The following is a 22,577-nucleotide window of genomic DNA, read 5'->3' as shown; positions in this document are numbered from 1 at the left end:
TGGCCTTCTTTGCCATCTCTATCCATTACAGAGGATCTCTGCTGTGACGTGACACTTCCTACGGCTTCCATAGGCTCTCAGAAGGCGGCAAAAAGCTGAATCGTGGCTTTGCAGGCTCTGGCTGAAAAAAAGTAGCGCGTTTGGGTAGTGGCTGGTTACAGTACTGTGAGACTCAGGCGCATGCCCGCGTCGACAGAATGCTTTGTTTTCTTTCCTCTGTTTACCTAAATGCAGATTCCCGGTCGGAATATTATCGCTTTTTTACGAGAAAAATGGCATAAAAATTGATTTTAAACAGCGGTTGACATGCTTCGAAGTACGGTAATGGAATATTTAGAAATCTTTTGTCACGAATTGCGCCATGCTCGTCACCCTTATTTACACTTCGGATAGTGTCTAGAACGCACAAACAAAACGCCGCTATTTGGATATAACGATGGATTATTTTGGACAAAACCAACATTTGTTATTGAAGTAGCAGTCCTGGGAGTGCATTCTGACGAAGACAACAAAGGTAATCAAACTTTTGTAATGGTAAATCGGAGTTTGGTCAGGGCTAAACTTGGTCGGTGTCTAAATGGCTAGCCGTGATGGCTGGGCTATCTACTGAGAATATTGCAAAATGTGCTTTCACCGAAAAGCTATTTTAAAATCGGACATATCGAGTGCATAGAGGAGTTCTGTATCTATAATTCTTAAAATAATTGTTATGTTTTTTGTGAACGTTTATCGTGAGTAATTTAGTAAATTCACCGGATGTTTCTGAACGTCACATGCTAATGTAAAAAAGCTGGTTTTTGATATAAATATGAACTTGATTGAACAAAACATGCATGCATTGTATAACATAATGTCCTAGGGTTGTCATCTGATGAAGATCATCAAAGGTTAGTGCTGCATTTAGTTGTGGTTTTGTTTTTTGTGACATTATATGCTAGCTTGAAAAATGGGTGTCTGATTATTTCTGGCTGGGTACTCTGCTGACATAATGTAATGTTTTGCTTTCGCTGTAAAGCCTTTTTGAAATCGGACAGTGTGGTTAGATTAACGAGAGTCTTGTCTTTAAAATGCTGTAAAATAGTCATATGTTTGAAAAATGGAAGTTTTCGGATTTTAGAGGAGTTTGTATTTCGCGCCACGCCCATCATTGGATATTGGAGCAGGTGTTCCGCTAGCGGAACGTCTAGATGTAAGAGGTTAACACTTTTTTGGTTTCTACATGATTCCATATGTGTTATTTCATAGTTTTGATGTCTTACAATTTAGAACATAGTACAAATAAAGAAAAACCCTTGAATGAGTGGGTGTGTCCAAACTTTTGACTGGTACTGCAAGTATTTGTAACCCTTTTCTATGCGACTCGAAATTGAACTCAGGTGCATCCTGTTTCCATTGATCATCCTTGAGCTGTTTCCACAATTTGATTGGAGTCCACCTGTGGTAAATTCAATTGATTGGACATGATTTGGAAAGGCTCACACACCTGTCTATATAAGGTCCCACAGTTGACAATGCATGTCAAAGCAAAAACCAAGCTATGAGGTCAAAGGAATAGTCCTTAGAGCGACAAGACAGGATTGTATCGAGGCACAGATCCGGGGAAGGGTACTATAACAATTTTGCAGCATTGAAGGTCCCCAAGAACACAGTGGCCTCCATCATTCTTAAATGGAAGAAGTTTGGAACCACCAAGACTCTTCCTAGAGCTGGCCGCCCGGCCAAACTGAACAATCAGTGGAGAAGGGGCTTGGTCAAGGAGGTGACCAAGAACTTGACGGTCACTCTGATCGAGCTCTAGAGGTCCTCTGTGGAGATGGGAGAACCTTCCAGAAGGACAACCATCTCTGCAGCACTCCACCAATCAGACCTTTATGGTAGAGGCTAGACAGAAGCCACTCCTCAGTAAAAGGCAAATGATAGCCCGCTTGCCCAAAGGCACCAAAAGACTCTCAGACCATGGGAAACAAGATTCTCTGGTCTGATGAAACCCAGATTGAACTCATTGGCCTGAATGACAAGCGTCACTTCTGGAGGAAACCTGGCACCATCCCTAAGGTACCAAGAAAATAACGTTTTTGTCAAGTTCCTTAAATGTGCTGAGAATGTTCCAAAGCCAAGCAACTATCCTGCACCATTCCCAGAAAGTTGTGGGAAGGTTGCATGAAGAATAACCATAGGACAACCACAATCTCACCAAGCACTAAAACATATGGTTCTTAGAACGTTATGTGATAGCTGGGCAATTTTCTACACTGAGAGGCTTTGTTGATATGGCCCCTGTTCTATACAATACATTTCTATCTGGATATTCTGCAACGTTTGCACCATGATGAACAGGCCCTTGTTGTACTGAGAGTATTGCAGAGTTGAGGATGCATTTCAGTGCGAATGAGATGGACAGCAAGGCTATCCAAAAGGTTATCTTCAATAGGATGCATTTCAATCATTGGAGGAACTGACCACGGCTCTTATTTCCTACTGCTGCTGTTCAGTAATTGTATACTGGTGCTGTCAGCAATGTGTACACAGCCACATGCAAGTATGCACTCACTGCTGCACACATGAACAAGAAGGATTCACCCTACTAAAACAAACAATTGGAACACGAGACTGTCTTACGTTGCAACCAACTAAACAGTGAAAAACGAAGAAACCCGCTCACTGCTCTTGATAGTATCACTGCTCTTTATTAAGCTTCGTGTATCGGCCCCAAGACCTACGACAGAGCTTTTGTGAGTGTTTATAATATGCACCCTTACGTAGACATTGCTCCATCCACATCCGTTCAATGCGACGAAAGGGATTGGAGTCGAGGGAAAATAAACAAGTGTAACCAAATATAACAATGTGCATTTCATAAGTATTCTAATAAAGTGTGTACATAAAATGTATTAAACCCCGTCTATAAAACCACAATGAGGACGTCAACCTATCAAGTAAGTTTTCATAAATCATTGGTGATTTATAAATCATATAGTGCAAGAAAAAACGTCAGAGTAATCTGAAGTGGTGGCATTAACTCATGTTCACATTTACAGCATAACATGCATGCACCTGCAACAAAGTTAGCTCAGTGCCTTTTGAATTTTGAACCAACTAAACTGTCCCTTACTGGTAGAGCGTGCTCACCCCCTGGACGTTGTGTGCTGAAGTTTGTATGGTTCTCATACGTTTCTTAATCACAAACAATTAGTTATTCTTCGGATTGCTTGGCCTGGCTATAGCAATAAGTAAGATTGTCTAACTCGAACGAAATGACAAAGGCTAACTAGTCTGGTTGGGGTTCGCGACCATGTCCCAATGAATTAAAAGATGCTAACGTTTCTTGTCCAGTATGTCTCGGCTCGGTGCATGCCCTCGCTCATATCGGTTAACCTCTTACATCTAGATGTTCCGCTAGCAGAACGTCTCGCCAATATCCAATGGTAGAACGTGGCGCGAATTACAAACTCCTCAAAAATCCCAAAACGTACATTTTTCAAACATATGACTATTTTACACCATTTTAAAGACAAGACTCTCCTTTATCTAATCACATTGTCCGATTTCAAAAAGGCTTTACAACGAAAGCAAAACATTAGATTATGTCAGGAGAGTACCCAGCCAGAAATAATCAGACACACATTTTTCAAGCTAGCATATAATGTCACAAAAACCAAAACCACAGCTAAATGCAGCACTAACCTTTGATGATCTTCATCAGATGACACTCCTAGGACATTATGTTATACAATACATGCATGTTTTGTTCAATCAAGTTCATATTTATATCAAAAACCAGCTTTTTACATTAGCATGTGACGTTCAGAACTAGCATACCCACCGAAACTTCTGGTGAATTTACTAAATTACTCACGATAAACATTCACAAAAAACATAACAATTATTTTAAGAATTATAGATACACAACTCCTTTATGCAATCGCGGTGTCCGATTTTAAAATAGCTTTTCGGTGAAAGCACATTTTGCAATATTCTGAGTAGATAGCCTGGCCATCATGGCTAGCTATTTTGACACCCACCAAGTTTGGCACTCACCAAACTCAGATTTACTATAAGAAAAATTGGATTACCTTTGCTGTTCTTCGTCAGAATGCACTCCCAGGACTTCTACTTCAACACCCAATGTTGTTAGAAGGATTACTTTATCCTATCCTAGGTATTCCTTAAAGAGGTGTGGTTTCAGGTGTCTCCGGAAGGTGGTGATTGACTCCGCTGTCCTAGCGTCGTGAGGGAGCTTGTTCCACCATTGGGGTGCCAGAGCAGCGAACAGTTTTGACTGGGCTGAGCGGGAACTGTGCTTCCTCAGAGGTAGGGAGGCGAGCAGGCCAGAGGTGGATGAACGCAGTGCCCTTGTTTGGGTGTAGGGCCTGATCAGAGCCTGAAGGTACGGAGGTGCCGTTCCCCTCACAGCTCCGTAGGCAAGCACCATGGTCTTGTAGCGGATGCGAGCTTCAACAGGAAGCCAGCGGAGAGAGCGGAGGAGCGGGGTGACGTGAGAGAACTTGGGAAGGTTGAACACCAGACGGGCTGCGGCGTTCTGGATGAGTTGTAGGGGTTTAATGGCACAGGCAGGGAGCCCAGCCAACAGCGAGTTGCAGTAATCCAGACGGGAGATATATATATATATATATATATATATGAACTTGATTGAACAAAACATGCATGTATTGTATAACATAATGTCCTAGGATTGTCATCTGATGAAGATCATCAAAGGTTAGTGCTGCATTTAGCTGTGGTTTGGGTTTATGTGACATTATATGCTAGCTTGAAAAATGGGTGTCTGATTATTTCTGGCAGGGTACTCTGCTGACATAATGTAATGGTTTGCTTTCGTTGTAAAGCCTTTTTGAAATCGGACAGTGTGGTTAGATTAACGAGAGTCTTGTCTTTAAAATGCTGTAAAATAGTCATATGTTTGAGAAATTGAAGTAATAGCATTTCTAAGGTATTTGAATATCGCGCCACGGGATTACACTGGCTGTTGAGTAGGTAAGCGTCCCACCTAGCCCATAGAGGTTAAAATCAATTTTTATGCGATTTTTCTCGTAAAATAGCGATAATATTCTGACCGGGAGACGTTGTTTTCGTTCAAACACTGAAAATGTAAAATGGACTCTTCACATGCACCCGTGTCATTGTTCTCAGATCGACCACTATCCAAATGCGCTACTGTTTTTCGCCAAGGGACTGCAGAGTCATCATTCCCCGTTCTGGCGCCTTCTAAGAGCCTATGGGAGCCTTAGAAAATGTCACGTTACAGCAGAGATCCTCTGTTTTCGATAAAGAGGCTATAGAAGGCCAAGAAATGGTCAGAGAGGGCACTTCCTGTATAGAATCTTCTCAGGTTTTGGCCTGCCATATGAGTTCTGTTATACTCACAGACACCATTCAAACAGTTTTAGAAACTTTAGGGTGTTTTCTATCCAAATCAAACAATTATATGCATATTGTAGTTTCTGGGCAGGAGTAATAACCAGATTAAATCGGGTACGTTTCTTATCCGGCCGTGAAAATACTGCCCCCTATCCTAAACAGGTTAATGTGCGAGGCTAGGGGACTGTGGGCACTGTTCCCCTACAAGTCCGTGGCGCAGGTTCTATTGATTGTCGGGTAGCATTATCTAGAGAGCTTGGTGTTTCCGATAACTTCCTCTCTTGGTTCCCCGTACCTCGGCGAGTTTGAGTTGTGGGACGCGGAGATGCATTTGGACTTTGGTTGGGTTGAATGTCTCCCAGCTCCTGTGCTCTCTGTCGCTGGTTACGGGAGGCTACTCAAAGAGAGAGAGAGCGACCAGGTTCTGTGGGTATCCCCCCAACGCCTGTGCTTGCCTCTTCCCAAAAGAGTCCGGGTCCCACCTCAATGATCCGGTCCTACGTAGACTTTTGAGACCATGCTAGCTACCAAGCGCTGCATAGCATGCTAGCCAGGTTGGCTAACTCTCAGAGTCGAGCTAGGAACAGCTAGCTATTCCGGCTTCCTAACAGTGGAATTGCTTGGGTAGCTCTCTTGTTTAGTATACGTAGCTAGCGTTACGTCGCTTGGGGGCCCCCCAGATAGCATATGAACACAATGGCAAAATTGCAAGAAATTAGCTCTAACGGTCAACTTTTGGAACAAAAAAACGGTCCAACTCCTCCTCTTTCTCCATTTTCAAACAGAAATGTGGTGTACCTTTGGTGGTTCACTGAGGTGTTATTTTGGTCATGCGCCCGGACCGCCTTGGCTAGTTTGTTAGCTAAGCTAGCCACTTGTAGCTAGCCAGTAACTCCTCCAGTATGTGTTGACGTCATTTCACAGGATTTGTTTTTGGATGGAAGCTGTAGAGATCAGTAACAAATATCTTATTCATCCATTTTTGGGGTTAAGCATGAAATGACCTATGATGGTGCATTGATCAGTTATACAGTTTAAAGCCATTCATTTAGCATTTTTTCCCAAAGTCGACCTTTGAAGAAACTGTGCAGTGTTTCCAGATTTCTATGAAATAGATTTCTATGAATATTTTCATCCAAAAATGTTTAATTAAGTATGTTAAAAAGCAGCTTTTCTATGTTGGAATGGTGTGGGTTTTCCCCAACAACAGAACGGTGTGGGCGTATACCGGGTCATTAAAAATATTCATTCGAGTAGACCACTGATTGGCCATCCTCTATGAGGAAAAAGGAAGCATTGAGATACAAGTTTGAGGGTTTTGACATGTTTTTTCTCCAATTTATTATTTAGTCACAAATACAAGTATAGGATGAGTCATAGAGTTAATAGAATATGAGATTTTCACTGGAGAGTTACTTAAAAACTGCAACATTTTCTCTCAGCCCCATGGTAAAATGTGTAGAATTGCAGGAAATTGGTTTTTAAAATGATTTTTTTTTCTCAAACTCATCAGAAAATGTGTAGCATAGCATCATAAAACTGCAAATGTTTCTCTCTGCCCCATGGGAAAATGTGTTGAAATGCAGGAAGTTGGCTGTTCCCCCCCCCCCCAAAAAAAACCATTGGGGGGCCTTCCACATATCCTTCCACTTACCTTACACTGTGTTTTCAAAATACCCCTCCAGAGAGTCATAATTCATGTTAAACTGTGTATAATTGCAGGAAGTGCGTTTTAAAATGTAAGGAAAAAATGGGGGGGACTCATCTACTGTTCGTCCGACCCCTATATCTACACCACAATTTTTCTCTTGATCTAAACAGACCGTACTACTTTCAAGAGGCTAGCTAGCCTAGATTAGACTAGAAGCCTCATCATGGCTAACGTCGGCTAGCATGCACAACTTACGTCAAATTAAGCTTACTAGCTTTCCCCTGGCATTATGGCAATCCCATTCCTATTTGCAATTCCTAGAGTTGAAGGGAGAAAGCATCCTGCGGGCACCTCCGATGAGGAAGCAGCCTCCGAGCACTTGGCTCGGGTAACCCCCAGAGCGAGGGGCCTTAGTGCGGGTCTGAGCGACCGGTGCGCCACCCGCCACAAAAGCATTACTGTGACGTCAGTGCCCCCACGTTTGGTTTTTTGAATGAAGGAATGTAGGCAGAGAAATGCAGATGAATGTCTTGCTCGAGCTGTGTATGCAACTGGTTCACCTCTGATGCGCATAGGCAATGTGTATTAGAAGAGATTTCTGAATGTTCTTCGCCCAGCATACACCCCTCCAGCTTTCTCTACTCATTTGCTGGATGCATAGTTCAACAGAGTTCAAGTGAAGGTCAAGCAAATCATAGAGAAAGCAGACTGTATTGCAATCATCTCTGATGGGTGGTCGAATGTTCGTGGGCAAGGAATAATTAACTACATCATCTCCACCCCTCAACCGGTATTCTACAAGAGCACAGACACAAGGGACAACAGACACACCGTCTCTTCATTGCAGATGAGCTGAAGGCAGTCATCAATGACATTGGACCACAGAAGGTATTTGCACTGGTAACAGACAAAGCTGCAAACATGAAGGCTGCTTGGTGTAAAGTGGAGGAGTCCTACCCTCACATCACACCCATTGGCTGTGCTGCTCATGCATTGAATCTGCTCCTCAAGGACATCATGGCACGGAAAGCAATGGATACACTCTACAAGAGAGCCAAGGAAATGGTTAGGTATGTGAAGGGTCATCAAGTTATAGCAGCAATCTACCTCACCAAGCAAAGTGAGAAGAATAAGAGCACCACATTGAAGCTGCCCAGCAACACCCGTCGGGGTGGTGTTGTCATCATGTTTGACAGTCTCCTGGAGGGGAAGGAGTCTCTCCAAGAAATGGCCATATCACAGTCTGCCGATATGGACCGCCCCATCAAGAGGATCCTCCTGGATGATGTATTTTGGGAGAGAGTGATATGCAGCCTGAAACTCCTGAAACCTATAGCAGTAGCCATTGCACGGATTGAGGGAGACAATGCCATCCTGTCTGATGTTCAGACTCTGCTTGCAGATGTAAGAGAAGAAATCCATACTGCCCTGCCCACTCCACTGTTGCTCCAAGCAGAGGAAACTGCAATTCTGAAATACATCGAAAAGCGTGAAGACTTCGGCCTGAAGCCCAGCATACATGTTGGACCCCAAGAATGCTGGCATCACTACCGTGTCTCGCCACCTAGGCCTGGATGAGGGCAAGGTTCTTGGCAGTCTTGCAAAGTACACTTCCAAGCAAGGGCTTTGGGATGGAGATGCAATATGGGAATCGTGCCAACATATCTCATCAGCCATCTGGTGGAAGAGACTTTGTGGATCTGAGGCTCTTTCCCCTGTTGCCTCCATCATCCTCCAAATCCCACCAACATCAGCTCCCTCAGAGTGTAACTGGACCTTGTTTGGGAATACACACACACACACCAAAGCACTCAACAGGCTGACCTGGTGTCACGGGTGTCGTAGGGTAAAGACCAAGACGCAGCGGGGAAATGTACACTCATCTTCTTTTTATTGGTGAAGAAGGAAAACACAAAATACGTATACAAAAAACACACAAACGAACTGGACAGTCTCGTCAGCCAAACAGCTAAACAAGAACAAACTCCTAATTATAGGACCCTCAATCAGAGGCAACAATAACCAGCTGCCTCCAATTGAAGGTCCAACCCCAATTAACTAAACATAGAAATACAAAAGACTAGATAGAACATAGAAAAATACTAACATAGAACAATGACTAACAAACCCCGGACTAATAAATCATATACCCCTCTACCTAAACACATACACAAAACACACCCTGAACCACATAAAACAAACACCCCCTGCCACATCCTGACCAAACTACAATAACAAATAACCCCTATACTGGTCAGGACGTGACACCTGGGTTGAAAATTGGTGGCAAATTTGAGGCTTTTTGAGCCTGACAACGAGCCATCCTCGACGAACCGGCGGAGGGGTGGGAGCCCAACGAGCCGGCTGAGGCGTGGGAGCCCGACGAGCCGCATGAGGGTGTGGGAGCCCGACGAGCCCCATGAGGGTGTGGGAGCCCGACGAGCCGCATGAGGGTGTGGGAGCCCGACGAGCCGCATGAGGGTGTGGGAGCCCAACGAGCCGCATGAGGGTGTGGGAGCCCGACGAGCCGCATGAGGGTGTGGGAGCCCGACGAGCCGCATGAGGGTGTGGGAGCCCGACGAGCCGCATGAGGCGCGGGAGCCTGACGAGCCGGCTGAGGCGTGGGAGCCCGACGAGCCGGCTGAGGCGTGAGAGCGTCGACGAGTCGGTTGAGGCATGACGTGGGATGAGAGCCTGATGAGCCGGCTGAGGTGTGGGATGCCGACAAGCCGGCTGAGGCATGACGTGGGATGGGAGCCTGCCGAGCCAACCGAGGCAAGAAAACCTCTCGAGCCAGCTACGGCATGGAAGCCTGATGAGCCAGCTGAGGCACCCCTGAGGGTGGGTGTAATGTACGATGACAGCTCAATTCGGGGGGGAATGGACAGTGGCTGCATATTAGAGGTCGACCGATTAATCGGAATGGCCGATTTTAATTTGGGCCGATTTTACATTTTTCATAACAATCGGTATTTTTGGAGGCCAATTAGGCCACTTTTTTTATTTTTTTTACATTTTAGACCTTTATTTAACTAGGCAAGTCAGTTAAGAACACATTTTTATTTTCAATGACGGCCTAGGAACGGTGGGTTAACTGCCTTGTTCAGGGGCAGAAAGACAGATTTTTACCTTGTCAGCTCGGGGATTCAATCTTGCAACCTTACGGTTAACTAGTCCAACGCTCTAACCACCTGCTTTACATTGCACTCCACGAGGAGCCTGCCTGTTACGCGAATGCAGTAAGAAGCCAAGGTAAGTTGCTAGCTAGCATTAAACTTATCTTATAAAAAACAATCAATCAATCATAATCACTAGTTAACTACACATGGTTGATGATATTACTAGTTTATCTAGCCTGTTCTGCATTGCATATAATCGCTTAGGTACACGTTGCTCCAACCATAAACATCAATGCCTTTCTTAAAATCAATACACAAGTATATATTTTTAAACCTGCATATTTAGTTAATATTGCCTGCTAACATGAATTTCTTTTAACTAGGGAAAATGTGTCACTTCTCTTGCAAACAGAGTCAGGGTATATGCAGCAGTTTGGGCCGCCTGGCTCATTGCGAACTGTGAAGACTATTTCTTCCTAACAAAGACAGCCGACTTCGCCAAACGGGGGATGATTTAACAAAAGCGCATTTGCGAAAAAAGCACAATCGTTCCACGACTGTATCTAACCATAAACATCAATGCCTTTCTTAAAATCAATACACAGAAGTATGTATTTTTAAACCTGCATATTTAGCTAAAAGAGGTTAGTAGGCAATATTAACCAGGTGAAATTGTCCTTTTGCGTTCATTGCACGCAGAGTCAGGGTATATGCAACAGTTTGGGCCGCCTGGCTCGTTGCGAACTAATTTGCCAGAATTTTACGTAATTATGACATAACATTGAAGGTTGTGCAATGTAACAGGAATATTTAGACTTATGGATGCCACCAGTTAGATAAAATACGGAACGGTTCCGTATTTCACTGACAGGAAAAACTTTTGTTTTCGAGATGATAGTTTCCGGATTCAACCATATTAATGACCTAAGGCTCGTATCTCTGTGTGTTATTATGTTATAATTAAGTCTATGATTTGATAGAGCAGTCTGACTGAGCGATGGTAGGCAGCAGCAGGCTCGTAAGCGTTCATTCAAACCACTTTCGTGCGTTTGCCAGCAGCCCTTCGCAATGCATTGCGCTGTTTATGACTTCAAGCCTGCCAACTCCCAAGATTAGGCTGGTGTAACCGATGTGAAATGGCTAGCTAGTTAGCCGGGTGCGCGCTAATAGCGTTTCAAACGTCACTCGCTCTGAGACTTGGAGTAGTTGTTTCCCTTGCTCTTCGAGGGTGGCTGTTGTCGATGTGTTCCTGGTTCGAGCCCAGGTAGGAGCGAGGAGAGGGACGGAAGCTATACTGTTACACTTGCAATACTAAAGTGCCTATAAGAACATCCAATAGTCAAAGGTATATGAAATACAAATCGTATAGAGAGAAATAGTCCTATAATTCCTATAATAACTACAACCTAAAACTTCTTACCTGGGAATATTGAAGACTCATGTTAAAAGGAACCACCAGCTTTCATATGTTCTCATGTTCTGAGCAAGGAACTTAAACGTTAGCTTTTTTACATGGCACATATTGCACTTTTACTTTCTTCTCCAACACTTTGTTTTTGCATTATTTAAACCAAATTGAACGTTTCATTATTTATTTGAGGCTAAATTGATTTTATTGATGTATTATATTAAGATAAAATAATTGTTAATTCAGTATTGTTGTAATTGTCATTATTACAAATAAATAAATTAAAAAATTGGCCGATTAATCGGTATCGGGTTTTTTGGGCCCCAATAATCGGTATCGGCATTGAAAAATCATAATCGGTCGACCTCTACCGCATATCAATTTCCTGGAGCTCCTAACCGTGTAGCTGGCGCTGAGGCGCTTCCTCCCGCCTTTGTCAGGCCGGCTTGTGCTGGACAGAACTAGCAATACGTATGGCGGTGGTGGCAAACATCAACAGACGGTAAGGGACACAGTCTCTCTCCCTCCTAAGGATATTCTATCCAGGTGGGGCCCTAGAGCATTGGGCCAGTAACCAAAATGTTGCTTGTTTGAATACCCGAGCCGACTATGTGAACATCTGTCGATGTGCCCTTGAGCAAGGCACTTAACTCTAATTTGATCCAGGGGCACCGTACTACTATGGCTGAATCCTGGGTGGTCTCACAGATATGGGAAATGTTCTGTAGGGCCGAAGTAGATCAATACGTATCGCAAGGAAGCGTACTTTGTCATCTGTTTCCTTCGATGAGGGACTTGAGTACTTCAATGGGAAATGACACACTGAGAACCTGGTTCAGCCCATGTGAAGAGGGTACGCCTGGAGGGCTGGTTGTTAATTTTTGTGGCTCCCCATTGGCCAAAGCAACCTCGTTTCACAGAGATCATTCACCTTTTATGAGGAGACCAGTGGCAACTCCAGTTGCGCAGGGACCTGTTGTCCCAGGCGCAAGGGCAGGTTTGGCACGCAAAGGGATTTGGTTCCTATGGGCCTGGCCCCTGAGAGGGCCAATCTGATGGCTAGAGGGTTACCTCCGTATAGAATAACTATCTTTAAAGTAAAGACTCGGGACGTCGGGTTGTGAAATGAAAGCTTCTTTTAATAATACTACTTGTTCACATTACATTTAACAACTTTAGATTCTACAAAACAATAAAACAAAGTTGCTAGCGAAAGTCAGGGCTGTAGGCGTATAAAGTGGCAAGCGTTTGAGCTCTGGTGCCAAGATAAAGGGCTGGTTCCTTGTCAAAGCTTATGTTACGGTCTCAGTTACTAGAAGGAAAGCATCTTAGTATGCAGGTTTTCGCTAAGAGCGAGACTATTTAAGTAATCGAGCTATCAGAATCAAATTCATTGTTTTTTCTTGGGTAAGGCCTATTCCCAGATTTTACAGAAATCCTGGTTGGACAATTCTTGGAATCAGGAGGTTCACGGAATCAGGGGGGAATAAGAAGACATTCCAGAAATCCTCCAATCCTCCAATTTCCAGAAAAGTTGGGAATTTTGTGAAAACTAGCATATTTTTTTTAACCCTAGAATGGATGGTAAACATGAACACATTACCTCCATTCAAAAGCATACATAGTATTAACCTATTTCCTCAAGTGACCCATTGGCATGCCAGTCAGACAGGGTAGTGGAGGTAGGATTAATTTGGAGACAGTATAGTACTATAGGGTTCATTTGGAGGCATTATAGTACTATAGGGTTAATTTGGAGACGTTTGTCCTTTATGATTCCTTAGGCCTATAGTGTGGATCAGAAAAGCCCTTGTTCATAACGGAGATAACAATAGAATAGATAGACGTAGCTAAATGGAGCTAAATTAAATTGTAGGATAACAACGCATCAAGAGCCCAAAGCACATGACCAACCAATGTGATTGCGGTCCATTAACATTGACCCTGAACTTCTCGTAGAGACAGAGCGAGTGATAGATTTAAACATGACTCGGCAGAGTTGACATTCTTGCGTGTGTGTCTATGCGTGTGTCGTCAACTCAAAATTATGAACTAGTTCACACAATCGTGTCAGCCGGAGGTGTCACTCACAGTGACTTCCTAGTTATGGTCGCTACAGTTACTGTCTTAGCCATCCTCCATTGGGTGCACTAGTGGAAGCTTAGGGGTTCAAACGGTATTTGAAATCTTTCCTGGAATGGCAACTCTGCCAGGGTTGGAGTTTGCACTTCAGGATTTTTGTGGACTATTCCATTGGTTCCATTTGTGCCATCAAGCTCAATCGAGCACAGATAAAGTTATTTTATCTTTCTAATACTATTCGAACCCAGATCTGGCTTAGGGAAGGAAGACCTTAGGTCCTGAGGCTGAAGATATATTTAGCTTTAAAGCCACTAATCGTTTAACTGTAGCTGGTCCTTGGCAGAGAATGGCCCCTAGGCTCTAAGCCCCAACACACCAGCTGCCCAGGTCTGTATCCCAAATGGCACCCTATTCCCTATATAGTGCACTACTTTTGACCAGGCCCCATTGAGCTCTGGTCAAAAGTAGTGCAATATATAGGGAATAGGGTGCCATTTGAGATGCATCCCAGACCTTCCACCCGTCTCCTTTCCTCCTTCCCTCCTTCACAATAAGCATCTGTGGAGGAGGAAAAGGTGCCATGTGGTGGAGATAATAATCACTCAGATCCGTAAGGCTGATCTGAATGCCTCAAGTGTTTCTTTCTTTACCCTGGTCCCCACCAGTGAACTAGTAAACTATCTGTGATTGATTGTCTTTATGATAGAGTCATGAGAGCTGTTGTTTGACAGGTTGTAAGATTTCAGATAGGCCCATAGGCAACCTATATGTTGGTATGTACTGAACCTTCATTACACAATTATGAATATAGAGTGCATAAGCTCGCTATAGGTTACACATGTTTTCCCAGCAAATTGCCCTCCATCTGTTAGGGATGGCCAAAAGGTAACTAGAAACACTAAGATAGTGTGCAAACAAGTAGGGCTTTCATTCTCCAAATTTGCAAAAATACAAATTACTACTAGAGAAAATAAACCAAAAAGTGCTTTAAAATAGACTAAATGGATAATTGAATTTAAAAAAATGTAAATTAAAAAATGACTGTCATATAAAGTTTCAACTTTAAAAAAAAGGTGTGTGTGTGTGTGTGTGTGTGTGTGTGTGTGTGTGTGTGTGTGTGTGCGCACTGTAGTGTGGCTCGCAGGCTGAGGAGAGTGCAAGAGGCTGTACAGGACAGGGTGGAAGGTTAACAGATTGTGACATTTTCAGTAGGGCAGAGAGATCGACCGAGAGAAAGAGAAAAACTGTGATAGAGAGCTAGAGAGAGAGAGGGATCTAATTCATCTAATTATATTCCAAACCAGTGTTCTAGAGTTCCATCTCGAACTGTAAACACACTTAATCACCTAATCATAAAGCCTTTGATGAGTTCAATGAGGTGTGTTAGTCTTGTCCTGGGGCAGCAGGGGTGATTTACACTAATCTAAACTATGTCTCAGCACTGAAGGGTCAGTCAGTATCCTTACTACTACAGACCAGATGTAGGCTACACTCTATTGGAAGCAGGGGAGTTGTTGTAGAGACTCTTTGACAGAGAAATGAATGTGTATCGTCCTATCCAATGTCTATAAGGTGGCCAGAGAGTATCATGTGATAGATTAACAGCCTAGCTAGCGACTGAAGTGGTATCCCAAAGGGGGCCACTACTTTTGACTCTATGTTCATGTATCATCACTCAACGTTCACCCCTCCATATAGCATGTCAGACAGTCTCTAGGAGTTATATTTCTATAGCTAGAGATATTTATCACTATTAGCTATAAAAAATATTTCTATGTCTATGACCGTAACTAGTATCTCTATAATCCAGGCTGTATCACAACCGGCCGTGATTGGGAGTCCCATAGGGCGGCGCACAATTGGCCCAGCGTCGTCCGGGTTTGGCCGGTGTAGGGAATTTGTTCTGAACTGACTTGACTAGTTAAATAAAGGTTAAAAAATTAAAAAACATTAAAAAGCACTGTTGAGAGCCACTGGTGGAGGCGGAGCCAGGGCCAGTCTATTGATTTGATTGTTTTGGGCTCCTCGGCTCCAAGCCCCCACCCAGTATGAACATTATATAATGCAAACCACATGATACAATGCCTCATTGAACACATCAAATGGCTGTCAGATACTTCACAAAAATATTGATGTTTTTTCTGCTGGCAAATGTCAACCAATGTCATTGCCTACATAAGATAATTGAAAATGCATTAAATATATATATATATATATATATTGCTGAAATAGCCTACTTCAGTGTGTTTATAACTTTTGAATAAACTAGTAATAACATTTAATACTAAAATGGTGACTATTTGACGTGGTTGATGGAGTCAAATTGAATTAGGGTTATGTTCAACATAAAGAAAGTTTATCAATTGCAATAACAATTTTGACATTCCAATTTAGTTCCATATAGGCCTACTTTACAGTGAAAAACAGCTGCTTTGTTTAAAATGGCCTAAATCAAATCAGTACTCAAGGAGAAAGGAACAAAACAATATTGTGTGCATTCTTGTCCAACGAAAATGACACAGGAGAAGACCTGAGATGTATTATCCTAACCATCCTATGCTATCATGAGAAGGCTAAATGTAAACATGTCAAAATGCTCTTACTTAAGCAGTTTACTGAGAACCTTCACCAGGGACCACAACAACACGTATACCTAGATATACTGAGCCATAGGATCAGCCTAAACTAGATTAGCCCATCTGATTGGCCAAAACCCTGGCCATAAGCTGTCTACTGCCCAGAACGAGTTCGACAACGGGGGATAGATAGCCCCATATAGTCCCCCATTGTCTTGTAGCCTAGTCAGTGACCGATCGATTCACCTATGTTTATCGACTACCTGACGCAAGGGCTTTGGGGTTCGATTCCCACGGGGGACCAGTACGAAAATGAATCCAACAAAATACGACTGTTTAGTGCAAAGTAGCTAGCTAGCCCGCTTATGGAGAGTTAGTTGAATAATTTCTCGAGTGAACGTGATGTGTTTTCAAAAAAAAAAATCTCCCCAAAGTTATTATTAGCGACGTGAATTACCAGTCTGTCCATTGTGGATTGACAAAGCTAGCAAGATCTGTGCAAAAGTTAAAATCAATATTTTTCCAACCATAACTTGTAAAGTATGCACCATTGTTATACAGACATTTTACTCACCCGATAGGTCGTTAAGTGGAATTTTCTTGCCAATGTCTGGACGAAGATTTTCCTCGATATTGCCAACCCTTTCTATGAAATAATCTTTACTTCTTAAACTAGCTAACGGCCAGTATACCGCTAACTCATCTCAAGTCTAGCGAGTTCGGACCTAGCACTCGCACTTCCAAGATCTACAAGGAACAACAGCGAATGTGGTCATAAAGTTCGCTAAACGTGTATCCTAACGTTATCATCTGAAAATCCAATAGATTTCAACCAGACGGCATATTTTCTTGTAGAGTGCACTGCTTCTGAAGTCCTCTCTCCTCAGCAGCCTACTTGCTCTAACAATCAACCCTTCCCCCACTCTCCTCCTCTTATCCCTCCCTCTTTCCCTCTATACCAGACCAGTCTGTCACTGCTGCCTACTCCCCCTCTCTCTACTTCAAAAGTAGGCTTGTAACCATAGACTGTGTTTGAGTGAGAGTGTGTGTGCGTGTGAAGTCATCAGTCATGCAAGCTCGCGTGCTGTATCTTTATTTGTGAGATATGAAACATTATGAAAGAGCTGGCAGAGGTCAAAAAGCTACCTTTCTCTCCTATAAAATCAAACTTTTAAAATATTTATTTAGTAGGGGCCTAAGTCAATGGAGTGATATAGTCCCTAAAGTAAAGGCTATCTGTTTTATTCAAACAATAATGGCAACTCTGGTGCTTGGCCAAAAATATTTAGGCAAAACAATTCAAAGCCTTGTAAAAACGTTTTTAAATGGATGTAGACTAGAGACTCCATGCAGTCAGTCAAGAGAAGGCGAGCACAAGTCAGCATCCAAGCTCTTGTGTTATGGTCTATCTGTCCCTGTTCTTCTTTCTCCAACCCCCATCTGTTCGCCAAGCATTATATTCCCGCAGAAAACAAACGCTCCATTCATACATGTTCCTCTCGCGCTGGCGGAGGAGAATGAAAACATGAGCCCCACATGAGAACAAACTTTCTGGGCCCCGAATGAATGAGCAACCTGGACTCATGGGTAGAGGTAACATAGTAAATGTAAATCCAAAACACTCTAATTATGAATGTTAAGTTACGTTTCGTATGTTATGTATTCATTTGTGGATGTCCATCATCCATTTCAAATAATATATTACGAATTTGCAAAATGTATGGTATGTTACAAGTTACAATTTGTTGTGGGTAACATTAGCTAGGTGGCTAAGGGTAATGTTAGCTAGGTGGCTAATGTTAGCTAGGCTAGGGGGTAGGGGTTAAAGCAACCTGGTCTCAGAACATTTCATATTATTCTGTGTGTAAATCCGAGACACTCCATTTAGTATGATATGTTACGGCCGTATTGGCACTTCTAATTTTTGGGGAATTGCATACGAGTTCCTCTATAAAATACAAAGTAGCCTATTGCTGGCCAAGATTCACATATCGAGGCAAAAAAGGTTGATCAAAGCGGAATGAAGGCAGGATCTTCATTGAATAGCAGTGGGCATTTATTTCCTGATTCCGCTTTGTTGAAGTTTATTTGGTGCTATTCTGTGAATCTGTGAGTGACAGTAGGCTGACAGATAGTACAGATTGAAAATGTGCCAGCCTGAATGGCATGATGCGCTTTTCCAAGTTGTCAAATGAGGGTTTGTAAATTTGTTTCAGAATTCTTGTTAATGTAATTCATGAAAGTGTAACCGATGTGAAATGGCTAGTTAGTTAGAGGTGGTGCGCGCTAATAGCGTTTCAATCAGTGACGTCACTCGCTCTGAGACTTGAAGTAGGGTTTCCCCTTGCATTGCAAGGGCCGCGGCTTTTGTGGCGCGATGGGTAACGATGCTTCGTGGGTGTCAGTTGTTGATGTGTGCAAGGGTCCCTGGTTCAAGCCCGGGTTGGGGCGAAGAGAGGGACGGAACCTACACTGTTACAAAAACACCCTTTTAAATATGATCAATTAATAAAAATAAAAAAACATATCAGCCATTATCGGAATGATCCTTCAGTGCATGTCTGTGGTGCTGCTTGTGTGCCAGTGCTAGTGGGCCATTGTCCAAGGAGAGAGAGCGCAACATTTCAGCAGCAAGTATAAAATAATGACAGACTAACTAACTAGATCACCAATTCAAAACATAACTTGTAGCAGTTATCGCGCTAGTTAACTATAGTTAACCAGTAATTCATTTCATTGTTGCCTTTCCACTGTAGAGTCTAAATAAATCTGCACTGTTGGAAAGCTGGGATTCCCCTCTATTATACAGTGGCCATGTAATTGCGACAATGTAAAAGAATATTCTAAGAATAGCCTAATTGACAAATGACTTGCTGTGCATAGATCTCCCCTGCAACATAAATATTTTAGCCTGATATATACAGTGAATTTGGAAAGTATTCAGACCCCTTGACTTTTTCCATCTTATCAATCTACACACAATACCCCATAATGAAAAAGCAAAAACAGGTTTTTAGACATTTTTGCAAATGTTTTAAATATAAAAAACAGAAATACCTTATTTACATAAGTATCAGACCCTTTGCAATGAGACTCAAAATTGAACTCAGGTGCATCCTGTTTCCATTGATCATCCTTGGGATGTTTCTACAACTTGATTGGAGGCCACCGGTGGTAGATTCAATTGATTGGACATGATTTGGTGTCACGCCCTGATCTGTTTCACCTGTCCTTGTGATTGTCTTCACCCTCTCCAGGTGTCGCTTATTTTCCCTGGTGTATTTATCCCTGTGTTTCCTGTTTCTCTGTGCCAGTTCGTCTTGTATGTTCAAGTCAACCAGCGTGTTTTTCCTGTGCGCCTGCTTTTCTATTCTCTTTTACTAGTCCTCCCAGTTTTGACTTTTGCCTGTTTTTCTGGACTCCATTCCCGCCTGCCTGACCATTCTGCCTGCCCTGACCTCGAGCCTGCCTGCCATTCTGGAACTCTGAACTGGTTTTGACCTTTTGCCTGTCCACGACCATTCTCTTGACTACCCCTTTTGGATTGTTAATAAACATCTTGGACTCTAACCATCTGCCTCCTGTGTCTGCATCTGGGTCTCGCCTTGTGCCCTTATAATTTGGAAAGGCACACACCTGTCTATATGAGGTCCCACAGTTGACAGAGGTCGACTGATTAATCGGCATAGCCGATTTAAATTAGGGCCGATTTCAAGTTTTCATAACAATCGGCCTTTTTGGATGCCGATTATGGCCGATTACATTGCAATCCATGAGGAAACTGCGTGGCAGGCTGACCACCTGTTAAGCGAGTGCGCGTCAAAAGGATCTTGTGGCTGCAATGAGCCAAGGTAAGTTGCTAGTTAGCATTAAACTTATCTTATAAAAAACAATCTTCACATAATCACTAGTTAACTACATATGGTTGATATTACTAGGTTAACTAGCTTGTCCTGCGTTGCATATAATGCGGTGCCTGTTAATTTATCATCGATTCACAGCCTACTTCAACTTTGCCAAACGGATGATTTAACAAAAGCGCAATCGTGAAAAAAGCACATTCGTTGCACAAATGTACCTGTCACGGCCATCGTAATGATTAGACCAAAATGCAGCGGGTACGTGAATGCTCATTATCTTCTTTATTAAAATAAATGAACACTGAACAAAAAGAACGACGAAAACAGTCTTGTCAGGCACACAGCTAAACAAGAAACAACTACCCACAAAAATCCCATGAAAAACACCCCTACTAAATAGGACCTTCAATTAGAGGCAACGAGGAACAGCTGCCTCCAATTGAAGGTCAAAACAATAAACTAGACATAGAAATAGAAAAAATAGAACATAGAAATACAAAACATAGAACACTACCCAAAAACCCCGACAACACAAAACAAACACACCCATGCCACATCCTGACCAAACTACAATAACAAATAACCCCTTATACTGGTCAGGACGTGACAGTACCTAACCATAATCATCAATGCCTTTCTTAAAATCAATACACAGAAGTATATATTTTTTTTAACCTGCAATTTTAGTTAAAAAAATGCATGTTAGCAGGCAATATTAGCTAGGGAAATTGTGTCACTTCTCTTGTGTTCAGTGCAAGCAGAGTCAGGGTATATGCAACAGTTTGGGCCACCTGGCTCGGTGCAAACTGTTTCTTCCTAACAAAGACCATCATTAATTTACCAGAATTGTACATAATTATGACACAACATTGAAGGTTGTGCAATGTAACAGCAATATTTAGACTTAGACTTAGGGTTGCCACCTATTCGACAAAATACGGAATGGTTCCGTATTTCACTGACAGAATAAACGTTTTGTTTTTGAAATGACAAAAGGCTTGTATTTCTGTGTGTTTATTATAATAAAGTCTTTGATTTGATAGAGCAGTCTGACTGAGCGGTGGTACGCAGCAGCAGGCTCGTAAGCATTCATTCAAACAGCACTTTACTGCGTTTGTGAGCAGCTCTTAGCAATGCAACTCCCGAGATTAGGCTGGCAATACTAAAGTGCCTATAAGAACATCCAATAGTCAAAGGTATATGAAATACAAATGGTATAGAGAGAAATAGTCAACGCGTCATAATTCCTATAATAACTACAACCTAAAACTTCTGGGAATATTGAATCACCAGCTTTCATATGTTCTCATGTTCTGAGCAAGGAACTTAAACGTTAGCTTTTTTACATGGCACATATTGCACTTTTACTTTCTTCTCCAACACTGTGTTGCATTATTTAAACCAAATTGAACATGTTTCATTATTTATTTGAGACTAAATAGAATTTATTTCTGTATTATATTACAAGTTAAAATAAAAGGGTTCATTGTTCATTCAGTATTGTTGTAATTGTCATTATTACAAATATATATAAAAATCGGTATCGGCTTTTTTTGGTCCTCCAATAATCGGTATAGGCATTGAAAAATCATAACCGGTCGACCTATAGCTAACAGTGCATGTTAGAGCAAAAACCAAGCCATGAGGACGAAGGAATTATCCGTAGAGCTCCAAGACATGATTGTGTCGAGGCATAGATCTGGGGAAGGGTACCAAGACATTTCTGCAGCATTGAAGGTTCCCAAGAACACTGTGGCCTCCAGTAGCGTAAAGTCAAGTAGAAATAAGTAGAAATAATTCATTAAGTCGTTTTTTGTGGTATCTGAACTTTACTATTTATATTTTTGACAACTTTTACTTTAACTACGTTCCTAAAGAAAATAATGTACTTTTTACTCCCTACATTTTCCTTGACACCCATAAGTACTTGTTACATTTTGAATGGTAGCAGGACAGGAATATATTCAAATTCACACACTTATCAAGAGAATATGTGGTCATTCCTACTGCCTCTGATCTGGCGGACTCACAAAACACAAATGCATCATTTGAAAATTATGTCTGAGTGTTGGAGTGTGCCCCTGGATATCCTTACATTTTAAAAACAAGAAAATGGTGTTGTCTGCTTTGCTTAATATAAGGAATTTGAAATAATTTTAACTTCTACTTTAACTTTTGATACCGAAGTATATTTTATCAATGACATTTACTTTTCATACTAAGGTATATTTACAACCAAATACTTTTAGACTTTTACTCAAGTAGTATTTTACTGGGTAACTTTCACTTTTACATGACTAACTTTCTATTAAGGTATCTACAGTTGAAGTCAAAAGTTTACTTACACCATAGCAAAATACATTTAAACTCCGTTTTTCCCTTCCACAAGCTTCCCACTATAAGTTGGGTGAATTATGGCCCATTCCTCCTGACAGAGCTGGTGTAACGGAGTCAGGTGTGTAGGCCTCCATGATCGCACACGCTTTCTGAGTTCTGCCCACA

At 42.2% G+C, this 22,577-nt stretch overlaps 1 protein-coding gene across 1 annotated transcript in view; it reads right to left on the bottom strand.

Moving 5' to 3' along the window:
• gal3st4 (galactose-3-O-sulfotransferase 4) overlaps positions 1 to 17,126 on the bottom strand; it is a 55,968-nt gene extending 38,842 nt beyond the window's left edge. Inside the window, exon 1 of the mRNA XM_045721846.1 lies at positions 16,790 to 17,126. The gene's annotated coding sequence lies outside the window, so the exon portion shown is untranslated. The remainder of the gene's footprint in view (positions 1 to 16,789) is intronic.
• Between the last annotated feature and the right edge of the window lie 5,451 nt (positions 17,127 to 22,577).

Source organism: Salmo salar, chromosome ssa07 (assembly GCF_905237065.1).
Source record: "Salmo salar chromosome ssa07, Ssal_v3.1, whole genome shotgun sequence".
In the NCBI taxonomy this organism is placed as follows: Eukaryota; Metazoa; Chordata; class Actinopteri; order Salmoniformes; family Salmonidae; genus Salmo; species Salmo salar.
This window is presented reverse-complemented; position numbering and strand designations above follow the sequence as displayed.